Here is a 16,326-nt window from a genome sequence, read left to right as displayed (position 1 = left end):
TGGGCAGGGGTGAATCAAAATGCCCTTGCCCTGCAGTTGCGTGTTCAGTAGGGATGGGTACAGTTCACATTTGAACCGATACGGTACCGGTACCTGTGAATCGATACCGGTACCCAACGGTACCTTTTTTCTGTACTTTAGTCTCTAAAAATGTAATCTACCTACCTCAGTTGTGAAAAAAAAATCCAAACTTCAAATAACCACACTTTCGACCGTTTTCGGCTTGCCCCGACTGCTTTGTTGTTGAATCAAGTCAAATCCTAGGTAAGCGTATATTGTGCATGTGAACGTTGACATGAAAAAAAAGAAGTACAATTTTTTTTTTTTTTTTTATATTATCATGTAATCTTTCGCGGGCCGGTCAGAATCATCCCGCGGGCCGTACAATGCCCAGGTCTGCTCTATAGGCATCAACTAAAGGGACTCTTGATGACCTGATGGTATTCTGTACAAAGACTATAACTGGACTATGTGGACTGAATGTCTATTATAGATATATATTCTCAGTGTCTGATTTGATGTGTCTATGTCTAGCACTGGTAAGAGACACGAAGGAGTGACTGGTTGTCTTGTTTTTTTATTAATTTTTTGTTTGTTTCTTTTGGGAGGGGGGAGGGTATATATTTTTTAATTGTTGTCACTGTAATGTCTTGATTTTGTCTGTCCTGTCTGCTTTGTTTGTCTGTTGAAACACTGAATAAAAATAATATCAAGATAAACATTGGTATTTGTTTGTTTATCTATAAAGCCTTTATTGGAAACCACCTTACATCATGATGACTGGATTGGAGCTTCGAACCCAATCTAACTAGCTCAAATGACTGGCTTATGCTTAAGGTCCCCAGAGCATGGTCTGAATTTGGAACGTAAGCCTTTTATTTTAGTGCTCCAAATTCTTGGAATGGTCTTCAACACACAAAAATAAATCAATATTCTCCTAAGCTATTGACAGTTTAAAACCCAAACCATCCTGCTTTAATGTGTAGATATTTTAACAGATTTTTCTTAATTTTCATCTGTGTCTGTCCCTTTTATTTCAACTTGTCTGTACACTCGACATAATTGGGTAATTAGGTCAACCTCAATGGTTCTTCGAGTTTTAAATAAAGGTTTGAATGAATGTAAATTATGAAATACAATTTGAAATAATTTGATCATTTTTATCACAACATTGATATCAACTTATTATGTTAGCTGTTTTCATAATAATGTGAGTATATTTATTTTTCTGGTGTATTTTCACGTTACTTTTGTCAAATACTTCTTGCATTTCATAATAGCACTATTCCAAATGACACATTTCTCATATCGAACCTGTCCTGGAAGCGTAGACCTCGAAAAGAGGTCCAGGCCAGACGTGCAAATATCCAACCTGTCTTGGATGCCTGTGGACCTCCAAATGGGGTCCTAGTGGGGCGTCCTGCCTAGACAATATATTGAACCTGTTTTGCACATCCACACCAAGAGGGGCCCTAGCCAGACGTCCAGATGTTGAACCTGTTTTGCACATCCAGACATATACAAAAGTGTTCCTAGTCAGACGCCAAGATATAGAACCCGTATGGAACGTTCACCGGACGTATACAAGTGGTTCTGGACTGACATTGCATGTTTGCTGGGGCGCTTCTTAATATCCAGAATTTATCTGATTTTCCTTTTCCTGATGAATTGAAAATGGGGGACCCTGATGTAAACAAGACGAAAGTCTTTCTCTGGTCTGCATCCTCTTAACAATTGTGTGTATTGAGCTGTACTGTATTGTACTAGCAATCATACTGTATGACTTTGTATACATTATGCCTAACTATATAAATATTTGTATTACCCCTTTAATTTATCGGGCCAGTGGCGCAATGGATAACGCGTCTGACTACGGATCAGAAGATTCTAGGTTCGACTCCTGGCTGGCTCGTAACTTTTTTGCTCAGCAACGTTAAAGGTCATCTGGTTCTGAGAGAAATAACGTTACAATGCTCTGATTAGGATACACAGTATTAGTGTTCATCTACGCCCCGATCAAACAATACATGATTAAACAAAAAGTACAATAAACTAATAGCTAGCTAGGCGTCTCATACATTTGGCCATCATAATTTAGAGCGAAATACGTTATCTATCAGGGGGAAAACTCTCTTTGCATGCAGTAAATAATAATACAAAGTAGTTTTATTGTGACTGTCCATGTTATGTGTGTGTGTGTGTGTGCGTGTGTGTCTGTGTGTGCGTGTGTGTGTGTGTCGCTCCCCCTCTCCTGCAGCAGCACTGTGAAGCGGAGACACTGAAGGGGAGCAGGAGGCTTTTTCTCTCGCGAGGAACGACGCCGTTATCGAAATCCCTACAAACAACACGAGAATTCATCCTTCACACGGTAATATAACCCAATCTAACACGGTACACATGTCGTGTGTGCCAGGAGTGGAGCAGATGGATGGTACATGAATCATATTTCTATCAATATCGTTACACACGACTTACGAGATCACAACATTCTGCGACAACGAGGCCTAGCAAGCTAGCTAGATAATATTGCTTTTTTGCTTTGCTTGAGCCAGTTAGCTTTAGCCAGTTAGCAGGCGAGCTAATCCACTAACGTTGTAGAGTCCGAGCTGAGTTTGCGTGAGGAGCGACCCGCGGTGGCTACTGTAGTTTGCAGTCTTGAGCTAGCTGGCCAATGTTGGGAGTACAATTTTATTTTGTATAAATATTGGTGACTTAGTAAGTCATATCGGACATACCCCCATTACTTTAGCTTAGCTAATGTTAACCTTAACGTGGATTCGTATGATTTGTACTAGCAGACGTTAGCCACCTAGCATTACGTTCACTATCATGCTAGCCAGGCTGACCGCATTTATTATAGAACCTAGAACATGACTTTAGTTAGTCTGATAACGATATTTCTACGGTCTCTGGTTATACTGTTAGTTTTATGAGATTTAATCAGTTTTGTCCTCAGTGAGATACAATTATGTACAAGATGTAAACAAGACGAAAGTCTTTCTCTGGTCTGCATCCCCTTAACAATTGTATGTATTGAACTGTACTGTACTGTACCCATTCTGCAATCAATAAAGTTTTCAATCAATTCAATCAATCAAGTTGAACTGACATTATGTTGACCAGGCTCTCCCCATATTCAGGCATATTTTAAATCTTCTGTAGCTCATTAGCTATGGTTTTGTTACCATGGTTTCAAAATTGTGCATTATTTTTCGCGAGAAACTCTTGCAGGGACATTACTTTCCTACGTCTCTTGAGGGGACACGCACAGAGACATCTGGGTGAGGAGTGCCCCCTTCTGTGTGATGACGGTAACTGCGTCATGAGGCTTGATGAATGAATGAACACTTTATATTGCAGAATGGGTAAAATACAGTACGGCTCAATACACACAATTGTTAAGGGGATGCAGACCAAAGAAAGACGTTTGTCTTGTTTACATCAGGGTCCCCCATTTTCAATTCATAGTGACATTTATGACACACAACATACATGACATTTATGGCATATGGACATACATGACATACAACTATTTAGTACTGTTACATTTGTGACATATACGATATGCAAATATACAGTACTGTTACCCATAGATCCTGACAGAGTATATACATAGGGGGGACTGTAAATTAGGAGGGGGTGGGTGGGTGGTGTGTGACCATTAAAAACAGGAATGTGACTCCCACAACCCTACGTGGTCAAGCGGAGACAGAATGGTGCATTTTGACACCAAAGACTGCATATTAGTTTACCTTTTTAGGCACATTCACTTGATTAATAATCAGAGGAGTGCTTTAGACTTCAAATATCCCTGTTTCCACAAGAAAAAGACATCTGTACTAAATATTATACATATGGCGATGTATTTGTATATATTTCTATGACCCTCAGATTGAGAACCACTGGCATAAGTGACCTGCTTTATAAACAGAACTACTACAATTTGTATACAGACCCAAATCCATGTGACTGTATGCTTAAAATGCATTTAGTCTAGTCATGGTCCCTGAACATAAGACCTAGATCCTTCTACTTTACTGGACAATATCTTCAGTATCTTTCAAATCTAAATCCAAACCATTATTTAAACAACTGCAACTACTCACAATTTATGAGGTCAACAAGTATCAAACCGGGGTTCTTATGTACAAAGTAATTGGTCTTCCTTTATCTTTGCCACATTTTTTTCAAACTTATTTTGAGTTTAATTCTCATTATCATGCACATCTCACAAGAAGAAATAAAGACTTACGCATTCCTTTCTGTAGGACCTCTGTTGCCAAATTCTCATTTGTTTATCAAGGTGCAGTGATGTGGAATGATATACAAAATCTAATAGAAACATGTTCCACTTTAAATATATTTAAAAGTAAGCTTAAAAAAGAACTACAGATCCTGTAGTCTATAGTATCCATGTGTATTTGTGTAAAGTATTTTAAAATCTTTTACCCAACATTATAATATAATAATATTATATTATTATAATGCTCATGTATCTGTGTGTATGAGAGAGGGATATGCACATGTGTTTGTGCATAATGTGGGGACGGGGGGGACGGGAGGGATTGTTTTTGTGTAGTTATCCTATATAGGTTTAAGAGGGGAGGTCGCTTATAAGCCCTTGGGTTTTTTGACCTTTCCTGCACATTTTAACTGTTCTTCTTTTTACTTATTTTATTCCAGAATGTATATTTGTAAGTGCGAATAACAATAAACAAAATCTAAATGGCACCATTTCCATAAACACCAAGATTCAGGATTTTTAGAAGCCTATCCTTGTGCCCCCTCTTAAAATCGGATAGGTGAGATGACCATGAGGATAGGCGAGATGACCATGAGGATAGGCGAGATGACCATGAGGATAGGTAAGATGACCATGAGGATAGGTGAGATGACCATGAGGATAGGTGAGATGACCATGAGGATAGGTAAGATGACCATGAGGATAGGTGAGATGACCATGAGGATTGGTCCTCCTTGCCAGGCTCTTTAGTAACGTTAGAGAGAGGATGCTGGCGCTCGTCTGTTTTCCGCTTCTCCTACGTGTCTATGTTTTTATTTTTTATTTTTTATCTCTCTTTCTCAGATTTGTCTCTGTTTTCTTCCCGTCCCAATTTAGTCGTTGTGCCAATTCCCCCCCTCCCCTACCTGGTTGTTGTGCGCATGTTCTCCTACTGGTCTGTACAAGGGAACCCTGAAGTATCCGCACGCTTCCTCCGACACTTGCGGCGACAGCCAGTGGCTCTCTTCTCACCTGGCATCGAGGGCTCTCATTGGTGAAGTGTAACGCGTGGGAGGTCACGCTGCCTTCCTCAAGTCCTGCCTCCGCTGAGCAAGCGCCCAGACCTGACCTGTAGGCGTCGCTGTCCACAACGACCAGTTTCCCACCCACGGCTTCCCTCCCCCTAACCCAGCCAAACGAGTTAGTATAGCGATCAGCCCAAGCCAAGGCAATGCTGACTCCGGGAGTCGAGACCGCAGCCTCTTGCATTGGTGATGAGCGCAATCTACGCTACGCCACCTGACCGCCCTACGTGTCTAAGTTTGACCTGCCTTTTTTTTTTTTTTTTTTGCTAAAGTTACATGGCTAACTTTTAGATTGCTTCAAAGTGTCTTAGATGTCTTACCTTGGGATTATTGCACGGATTTCGAATGATCTGACGGCTGTCAGAACTTCCTCCTCCATCGCCCAAACTCGCTACCGATCACCGGCTGACTGCCAGCCCCTCTCCCTACCGACAACCTGAGCCTCCTGTGCTCCATCTGGAATCTCAGCTCTCCTGTTTCTCCCCTGGACATCTACTCCCCTCCTGCCAGCTATTCCATCGATCTGTTCTGCTGGCCACCGTGTTGCAGATCTGACGCGTCATCAGAGCTCTGTTGCAGCTTTGATTGATTGATTGAAAACTGTATTAACAGATTGCAGAAAGGTTACAATACAGTACAGCTCAATACAGACAACTGCTAAGAGGATGAAGACCAGAAAAATACTTTTGTCCTGTTTACATAAGGGTCCTCCATTTTCAATTCATCAAGACATTTATGACATACAAGACATACAAATATACGGTACTGTGTAAGAACGGGCACTAGTAGCATGGGAAACCCTGCGAGACCACTGCATGATAAATAATAATACATTTTATTTGGTGGCGCCTTTCATGCGAGGCGTGAGCTGGGGATGGATAAGAGTCCAGTAGATAGCACTGGGAGCATCGCGAGATCACTACTCACGAAGGAGTTTAGAAATCGTGGAGTGGATTTTAGCCTACTCCGGCCCTTACAGAGACTCACCACATTATCAAAAGTCAAAATAGAACTTTTAAATACACAATCTCTCAATAATAAGTCATATTTCATACAAGACCACATTATCGACAAGGAGATAGACTTCATGTGTCTCACTGAAACCTGGCACCAGCCAGAGGTTTACTTCACCCTAAACCAGGGGTCTGCAACCTCCTAATAGACAGTCTCCTCCCCACCGCATGTATATATTCCCTCCCCGCCGTATGTATATCTCTCTCCCACCCACCCACCCCCTCCTAATGTACAGTCCCCTCCCCATCATATGTATATACTCTGTCAGGATCTAGGGGTAACGGTACTGTATATTTGAATACCGTTTATGTCACAAATGTATCAGTAAATACCTATATGTCCCTATGCCATAAATGTCATGTATGTTGTGTATGTCATAAATGTCTATATGAATTGAAAATGGGGGACCCTGATGGAAACAAGACGAACGTCTTTCTCAGGTCTGCATCCCCTTAACAATTGTGTGTATTGAGCCGTACTGTATTGTACCCCTTCTGCAATCTGTTAAATAAAGTTTTCATTCATTCATTCATACTATCAAAAGAGCCACTGTTCCCCGTCCCACAAAATAAAATGCTCAGGGAGCCGCACAACCTATTTACCCTTAAAATGAAGATAACACAGTGTATAACGTTTTATATACAGTATCCCCAAGCATACCCCACATTTAGCATAAAACGCCTGACAATTACATACCCATAAGTAATTTGCGATTTATTATACTTATAGCACACAGTTTGTTGCATTAATGGGATTATAAAGCAACAAAAAGAAAAAATTTGACTTTTAATTGCTGTCTTTACCTGTTATAACAAAGGAAAACTTCAAACTCTTATGAAGAGGGGAAAAATACTGGCTGTGTAGACCTATTTTTAAATAAAACACAGAAGAGGAGACAAAACACTGGTGTCTGTAGACCGACTTTGAAATAAAACCCTGAACTATTCAGGTATATTTGAGTCCTTCCCTTATTTGTGGAACATTTATAAAATAAAAAGTAGTCCACTTTGAAAAAAGACTACCATGTGTAGACCTACTTTGAAATAAAACACAGAAAAGGAGAAAAAAACACTGGCATCTGTAGACCTACTTTGAAATAAAACCCTGAACTATGCAGCTTTATTAGAGTCCTTCCCTTACTTGTGGAAAATCTATAAAATAAAAAGTACATTTTTCGTTGTTAGCAAATTTCGCACCACATATCAGGCATAGTACAGGTAAGCCTTTTGTAGTTTTGTTGACTAAATATCTTAGTTGATGAAACCTTTTTTCATTTCAGTGTCACAGTATGACATCGATCTCCAAAATAAGAAAAAAGAAAAAAGTAAATTTTAATTTTTTTTAATTTTTAATTTAATTTCTTTTGGGCCAGGGAGCCGCAGCTGATTGGCTAAAGAGCCGCATGCGGCCTCGAGGCCGCAGGTTGCCGACCCCTGCCCTAAACGAAGTCTGTCCTCCTGGCTACAGCTATACTGGAGAAAGCCCGCAGCACCGTTCGTGGTGGAGGATTAGCCGTTATTCACAGAAAGGAATTGGAACTGCCCTTCCAACTGCCCTGCCCTTGCCTGTACTGTCCTCATTTGAATGCCTTGCATTCAAATGTAACCCCCCCCCCCTCATGACAATACTACTGATCTACCGGCCACCTAAACCCAACTCTGTTTTCATCCCAGAAATGCAGGACCTCCTCACTACACTCTGCACAACCTCTGCCAATATCATAATACTTGGAGATATAAATATTCACGTCGACACGCCCTCTTGCCACCCTGCAGCTGTGTTTCTGCTACTTCTGGACTGCCTCAACCTCACAACACATTGATGTCACGGTCACCACACACACAAAGGTCCACACGCTCGACCTGGTCATCACAAACTCCGCCCCATCAACAACCTGCTAGTTTACGATCTGGGGGTATCTGACCACAAGACCATCTCAATGGAGCTGCCATTCCAGTCTCCACTCAGCAAGCCCAAGTGCCAAATCCGTTTCAGGAACCTAAAAAAAATCAACCTGGACACCATGACCCTGGACCTCCAGCTTCTCTTCTCTGTCAACCTCTCATCAGCAACTGAGTCAGTGGACTTTTACAATGAATCCCTGAACAGTCTTCTGGATCTCCACGCCCCTGTCAAAACTAGAACAGTCACCTTCACACGCTCATCCCCCTGGTATATTACCAGCGAGCTGCGGAGGATGAAGACAGCTGGGCGTTTCCTTGAGCGGTGACTCAAGGTCTCAGGACTCACCCCTCAAGAACTCGTCACCCCTCAATCTTCCTCACGACATCTCCGCTCTGGCCAGGCAATCCTCCAGCGCCCGAGGACCAAACTCTGCACCATGGGAGATTGGGCTTTCTGCTCATCCACTCCCAGTCTGTGGAATGCTCTCCCTGATCACCTGAGCACCACATAATGTGGATGCTTTTAAAAAGGGCCTCAAAACACATCTTCAAGTTTGTTTTTATTTGTCACAGGGATGGGTACCGAATTCGGTACTTTTAAACTTTAAAGGTACTTACCGAAACACGTCGATACTACCGAGTATCGATTCACGTGAGATACCATTGTCGGTACTGTAAAAAAAAAAAAAAAAAAAAAATATATATATATATATATATAATTTCTTTTCCATGTCAACGTTCACACGCACAATATACGCTTACCTAGGATTTGACTTGATTCAACAACAAAGCAGTCGGGGCAATGGCAAGCCGAAAACGGTCGAAAGTGTGGTTATTTGAAGTTTGGATTTTTTTTACAACTGAGGTAGGTAGATTACATTTTTAGAGACTAAAGTACCGAAAAAAGGTACCGTTGGGTACCGGTATCGATTCACAGGTACCGGTACTGTATCGGTTCAAATGTGAACGGTACCCATCCCTGTGTACTCTACAGTGAAATGCTTGGTTCTGTATGAGCCCCTGAGAATGCTTCATACAGTAAAAAAGTAGTAAAAGAGGAATAACACTACACTACACAATAATACAATACATATACAAGCTAAAGTACAATCTAAGTACAGTGAGTAAAAATGCAGACAATGAGGTACAAAAACTTAAGGCAAGGTGCAAATGCAAATGAGGTATGAATGTAGTGCAAATCTCTTTAATAAATAGATAAATATAATGTAGTGCTAAAGTGTCTAAAGTGAGTGTTAAGGTGAGTGTTTGTTTAAAGTGAGTGTGTGTATGTGTGTGCAATGAGTGTAGATGGATGGGATGATGGTGTGTTACATAGTCATTGAGCATCCTGATGGCCTGGGGATAGAAGCTCCTTCTGAGTCTCTGTACTGGCCATGAGACTCCGGTAGCGCGTGCCTGACCGCAGCAGTTCAAAGAGGCAGTTGTTTGGGTACTTTTTAATAGAGCTGTTGATTTCTATCTAATTTTAGCTCCACACATTTTATGTTCTTTTATTAGTTTTAGCCCTTCTTATTTTATGTTCTTTACTCTTTTACTAGTTTTAGCCCTTCACATTCCATGTTCTTTTTACTCCTTACTAGTTTTATGTTATTTTACACTGTAGCGCTTTGAGATTTGTTCCACAATTATAAAGCGCCTCTACAAATAAAATATATTTATTAATTATTAGGTAAGATTACTATGAGGATAGGTTTAACAAGCACCAAACAGTGCAGACCCACCACGCTACCTACGCATGCGTCTGACAAAATAATGTAGAACCAGATACGGAGGTACAGAAAACAAATTATGTCACATTAATGTGATTTGTTGTAACTTTTTTAGCATTTGCAATTGTAGAGAAACATAGCTATATAACACGCACAGCATTTTTCAGGGTTGAAGTGTAGAATATGTGCTTATATGGGGAGCCTTTTCAACACATCACTGTGACTTATACACATCTGTAAATTGGCCATCGTTACACTCAACAGGAAATCCATTGCCTTACACTCATTTACAAAACCCTCCTTGGTTTGACCCCTCCTTATTTCATACACCTGTCATCTACTCCCTATGACACCAGAGCTGCTCACCATATCTCGCTAGATGTTCCCTGTGTTAACACTTCCTTTAGTCAAACCTTCCAATTTGCTGCCCCACGACAGCAGGGCCGCGGGAAGTCCGCAGGAAGTGGGGGTGCTGAGATATTGATCGTTTTTGATTAATTTTTCTTTGTATTTTATATAATTTTTTTTTTATAAAATATATATATTATATAATTATACTTTGTATTTTATTTTTTTATTATTTTTTAAACAAACATATAAACAAACATGACAACACACGATAAGATATACAAGCATTAATTGTCAGGGCACATCCAATGAGATCACATTTTAGATAGTTGTCTTATATAAGATATACCCCTAATACCTGTTATCTAAAAAACCTACACACATATGCTCCAGCTCGAACCCCCCCCTCCCGGACCCCACCTTGAGAAGTACCTCCACTATCCCTCGCACCTAACCAGACACTACCATTATAAGCTAGCTTTTATTCTCTCCACCACTTCTAACCACATTGACATTTTGGATTCATTGAGACCCAGAATTCTTGCTGTAGATATTTCTTGGTAAATTACATCGAGATATGTAAGAAACCAAACTTTACGGCACATTCTTTCCGGTTGAAACCAGCGTGATGCGATCAGCTTTTTAGCTACTGTGATACCTGATAAAACCAATCTCTTTAGCTGTGGATTCACTGCAAACTCAAAAACATTCAATAGTAATACAGAGGGGTGTAGTATTCCAAGATACTAGTTTTGATATTTGTTGGGTCACATCTTTCCAGAATGCCTTAACTGGTGAGCAGTCCCAATACATGTGCATAAATGTCCCTTCGTCCCCATTTGTACATTGGGAGCATTTGGAGTCTTGTTTAAGCCCCATTCGGCACAGTCTTATAGGAGTCAAGTATGTCCTGTGAATATAGTTAAGATTGATTTGTTGATGATCCGGGTTCCTTGATGTAAGTCGGACATTTGCCCAGGCTCCTTGCCAATCAAAGTCATTTTCCAGGTCTGGTATATCCCTCCTCCAGACAGAGTCTAGTTGGAGGGTTTCATACGAGGACGTTAGTAATTGATGATAAAATTCTGAAACAAAACCTCTCGATGTCTCTCTTTCGTAGAAGAATTTGTGGTATCTGTGGTGTTCAATTGGTCTGTCTAATGGAACACCGTGAGACTTCAAACATAGCTCTAACTGTTTGTAAAAAAGCCATGTGGACTTGGTGAGATACATTTTTTTGCGTATTTCTTTATCACTACAAAAACCCTGTTTGTTAAAAACATCCCCTAATGAGTGTATGCCTTGCTCTTCCCATATAGGGAATCTTATAGGTCGTTTTTCAATTAAGAGTGCATTGTTATTGAATAAGGGAGTATGATTGTGCCATTTTTGTGGGTTAGGATTTTTTTTTTGTGATTCACGCCATATCCGGATCGCATGAGTAATTATGGGGCCAAATTTTCGTTCACAGTACTTGATTGGTAGTTTAGTGTATGCTATGTCCTTCAGTCTATGTGGGGCTACTATGTTTTCTTCTAATTTTCTCCAGGATACTAATGCTTGGGGGTCAAACCATGTTGTCAATGGACTTAATGTGTACGCCTTAAAATATAGGAAAAAATCTGGAAATGCCATGCCACCATCTGCTTTATTTCTCTGTGCGGTGGATCTTTTTATACGTGGTGGTTTGTTATTCCAAATAAATTTGTATGTGGAGGAGTGTAATCTTTTCCAGTAACCCTCTGGAGGGGGTAACGGTAGCATTGAACTGAAGAAGTTGATTCTAGGTAGTACATCCATCTTAACTATTGATATCCGTGCTTGTACTGTGTTTTTAAGTTTTGCCCATCTATCAAGGTCGTCTTTGATTTTGTTTTGGATTTTTGTGTAGTTGTGCTTCACCGTTTGTCTTATGGTGGGGAATATTTCCACTCCCAAGCATCTGAAATGTTTTACCATCGGTATCTCTCCTGGGAGGGTTGTATCTTTTTTTGCAGGGGTGTTAAGTGGAAGGAAAGCCGACTTCGGCCAATTTATCTTAAATCCCGATAAATCACCAGTCCTCAATCAACTTGAGCAGATGAGGCAATGTGGTGTTGGGGTTTTGCATGAACAATATTACATCGTCCGCATATAAACAAATTTTTTGTTGTGTGCCCTTGATTACGATTGGTTCTATGGATTGGGATTGTCTTATATATTGTGCTAAAGGCTCTAATGATAGATTGAACAGTCCGGGACTAAGAGGGCAACCCTGTCTGGCAGAGCGTGATACAGGAAAGATTTTGGAGATGATTGTGCCTGTTGTAATCATGGCCGATGGGTCTTTGTATAATACTTTAATCATATCTATGAATCCTTTTCCTAACCCCATCCTTTCTAGTACTGCCCATAGATACGACCATTCCAGCCTGTCAAAGGCTTTCATAGCATCCAGGGACAGCATCGCCTTAGGTATGGTGTCCTCCTTGTCGGCATCAAGTACGTGCAGTATTCGTCTTATGTTTTCAGTGATCAGGCGGCCTCCTATGAAGCCAGTTTGGTCCGGGTGAACTAAAGACGTCATATGCTTTTGTAATCTGATGGCTAATACCTTAGAGCAGTGGTTACCAACCTTTTTCCCCCCAGGGACCCCCAAACATCTCTGATGAAATTCGCGGACCCCCTCCTAATAAGATACCATAAAATACTTTTTTTTTTTCATTTTAATAACAAACTGCTTATACACAGGCATATGCATCATAATTAGACCCACTATGCTTCTTTGACTTGTGCCTTCAATCAACAAATCTAATCTTGCACCATATGTATTTCAAAATTTTGGCCAATATTCAAATCCTGTATTCATCCTCTCAAATCAGGCCCTAATGGTGAACGGTTTGCATTTATGTTGAATGAAGTAAGAATCCACTGCAGTAAAAATATCCTCACCTCGAGTGGTGGTAGTAAGGTTGACTGACATGAGAATGTCCTGCTTCAGATCCTCATTTTCGATATATTGCACATAAACGATGAGCACAGCCTCGTCTGCGACAGTTGTAGTTTCATGGCAAATGGACCCTTTCTAAGCTTTTCTGACAGCTGCTGCTCGCAATCACTTGACATCTTATCAATTCGGTCTTTCACTACATTGTTCGAGAGTGGTACTGATTTTAGTTTATCCGCCACCTGTGGGCCGCACAGTTTCTAAACCATTTTGATGCAGGCTGGTTTGATGAGCTGCTCGCCAATATTGTGCGGTTTCTTTGCTTTTGCAATTAAAAGCGAACACTCAAAGGAGGCTTCGGACTTCGGTAGCCTTCTGTAAATCACTGCCACCCCTGCTCCACGCTACTCTAACATCAACAGGCTTGTTCGCCTTGAGAGACTGTTCTTTCCTCCGAAAAAAGTCTGGATCCTTCCCAACGGTTTCTGGGTGCTTAGACGCCTGATGTCTCTTCAGCTTGCTGGGCTTCAGGCTCGAGTTTGCCAACTTTTCTCCACAAATCACACACTCAGGTCGTTTGTCTGGTCCCTCAGTGAAGCCCATGGTGATGTAATTTTTGCGATTGCTGTAGGTCCTAACTTTTTTTGCAGATGAGCTGCCGTCATCTCCTTTTCGTTTGTCACACATTTTCGCCTCTGGCGGCTGACTGCAGACGAGCCGAGAAAGTTAACTAGCGTGCTAGGCTAGCTACAGAAAGTGATACAGTCAACTGATTCGCGTTTTAGCGGCTACCCGGTAGCCTACTGTTAACGTTCAAAAATCATGTCTAGATGTTTATTTATTTATCTTTATTTTTTATTGTAGTGGAGAGACTATTCATGCTTCTGATGATAAAAATATGCTAATTAAATATTTCTCTGAAAAAAAAAAAAAAAAAAAAAAAAACTCAAATCATCTGTGGTCTGGCGGACCCCCTGCGGACCCCAGGTTGGGAATCACTGCCTTAGAGTACAGTTTGATATCGGTTCCGAGGAGGCTTAAAGGTCTATAACTACCGCACTCGTTGGGGTCTTTGTCTTTTTTAAGGAGGACTGTTATGAGTGCAATATTGTCATTCTTATGGAAGTTCCCCTCCTTGACTGAGTATAAGATCATATTTAGTAATAAGGGGCCAATTATGTCCCAACAAGAAAGGTACATTTCTGATGGGAAACCGTCTCTTCCAGGAGCCTTACCACTTTTCATTGCGGTTATGGCCTTCTTGAGTTCCTCTAGTGTGATCGGTGTTTCTAACTGTTTAGCGTCATCCTCTGAAAGTTTAGGGAGAATAATTTGATTAAGAAATGTGTCCATTTTGTTTTGATCGAAGGTCGTTTCTGATTTATATAAGTCGGAGTAGAATTCTTTGAATGTATCGTTTATTTTTACAGGATCTGTTACAAGTACTTGTTGTGCTCTAATGGTAGTTATATCTGCAAATTTTGCATTAATTCTTAATCGCATGGCTAATAGGTGGCTGGGTTTGGAACCATGGGAGTACTGCTGTTGTCTTGTGCTGCGTATTTGTATTTCCGATTGTTGTCTGTATATGGCATTGATCTCTATTTTTAGTACGTTAACTTGATTCTCTAGTCGAGTTGAGTTGTTGTATTTTAGAGAATTAAATAACGTTGAGTAAAGCGTTTCCAGCTCAGCCAGTTTTGTGCATTGATTCTTGCGCATTTTGGAGGAAAAGCTATCCGTGAAATCTTTGATCATTCCCTTTACCGACATCCATATTATTCTGGGGTCTTGCACCGAGTTTGCATTCTCCCGTTGGAATACTATAAGAGCTTCTTTGAGTTGTGTAATGAATTCCTTGTTATTAAGCAGCAACGAGTTAAATCGCCATCTTGGGGCTCGGGAGGATAGTAAACCAAATGTACCTTTAAGGAGTAAATAACAGTGATCTGATAGTGCGTTGGGTATCATTTCCACTTCATAATTATCAAATAGTCTCTGTGATGCAAAGACATTCTATTCTGGATAGTGTATTATGTCTCGCAGATCGACAAGAGTACTTTCGGGTCGTGGGATTAAGTAACCGCCATAAGTCATTTACACCTGTAATCTTCGACCAATCCTTTAATGCCTTCGATGAATTCTTTTGTTCGCTGGAAAAGGCGAGGTAAGATTTGTCCATCCTTGGGTTCCAGATGGCATTAAAATCCGCACCTATTATAAATGAGTAATCGGGAATGTCTAACATTGCATTGGTTAGTGTAGTGAAGAAATCTAATTCGTACAAATTTGGGGCGTATACCGCTACCAACGCTATTTTCCTGTTCTTATGTTCAATCTTAGCTATAGTTATCCGACCTTCTACATCAGACCATACTCCCTTTAGTACAATATTCAACTTACGTTTAACGACTATGGCTACACCCCGAGTTCTCGTACCAATAGAAGAGTGACTAATATTATGGTATGTGTTGTCCGCTAATTTATCTATGTCTTTCTCTAGAATGTGCGTTTCGCTTAGCAGAGCAATGTCCACATGTTCTTTTTTCATCAGTGTGAGCACGCTTTTGCGTTTGAGTTGGTTATTTATTCCCCCGGTGTTCCATATCATTATATTCAAACTAGCCATAATCTATACATGTTGTATTGTAATTTTTGGTAATGCTTCTAGAGTGCGAGGCAATAATGGATATACATCCCACTAGTGAGGTCCCGTTGAGAGCCGAACTTAAAAACATACATATATACAAATAAAAATCCCCTACCCTTCCCTCCCACCGAGAGTCGTACAGGATTGTGTTCCATGAACACAACCTTTGCGTATGACTCCCTCCCTTGCACCACCGGATATCCCAGAATGATCCAATTATCCTTAACATTCCTATGTATACCATAGGATCTAACACTCTAAATTCTACCATAAGTAGAATGTCGACTGTGGCTTGGCCACTTTCCCGTAAAATAAAAATTTAAATAAGATAAAACTAAAAATAAAGACCAAAAATAAGCTTCAATTGTCATGCCCTAATCACTTACATTTTATATGAACTTGTGTAATTTATAGTAACCCATGAATAATATGGAGGTATTGAACTGA

At 40.5% G+C, this 16,326-nt stretch overlaps 1 protein-coding gene across 4 annotated transcripts in view; it reads left to right on the top strand.

Annotated features, from left to right (window-relative positions):
• The first annotated feature begins 2,261 nt into the window (after positions 1-2,261).
• banp (BTG3 associated nuclear protein) overlaps positions 2,262-16,326 on the top strand; it is a 186,382-nt gene continuing 172,317 nt past the window's right edge. For 3 of the 4 annotated variants that reach the window (XM_084334450.1, XM_084334448.1, XM_084334451.1), the window contains exon 1: positions 2,262-2,368. The gene's annotated coding sequence lies outside the window, so the exon portion shown is untranslated. Of the gene's footprint in view, positions 2,432-16,326 lie in introns of all 4 variants that reach the window. The other variant, XM_084334449.1, reaches the window with a different exon arrangement.

Source organism: Notolepis coatsorum (assembly GCF_963971535.1).
Source record: "Notolepis coatsorum genome assembly, chromosome: 18".
NCBI classification, from domain to species: Eukaryota; Metazoa; Chordata; class Actinopteri; order Aulopiformes; family Paralepididae; genus Notolepis; species Notolepis coatsorum.
Note: the sequence above shows the minus strand (reverse complement) of the source record. Positions and strands in the feature narration are given on the sequence as shown.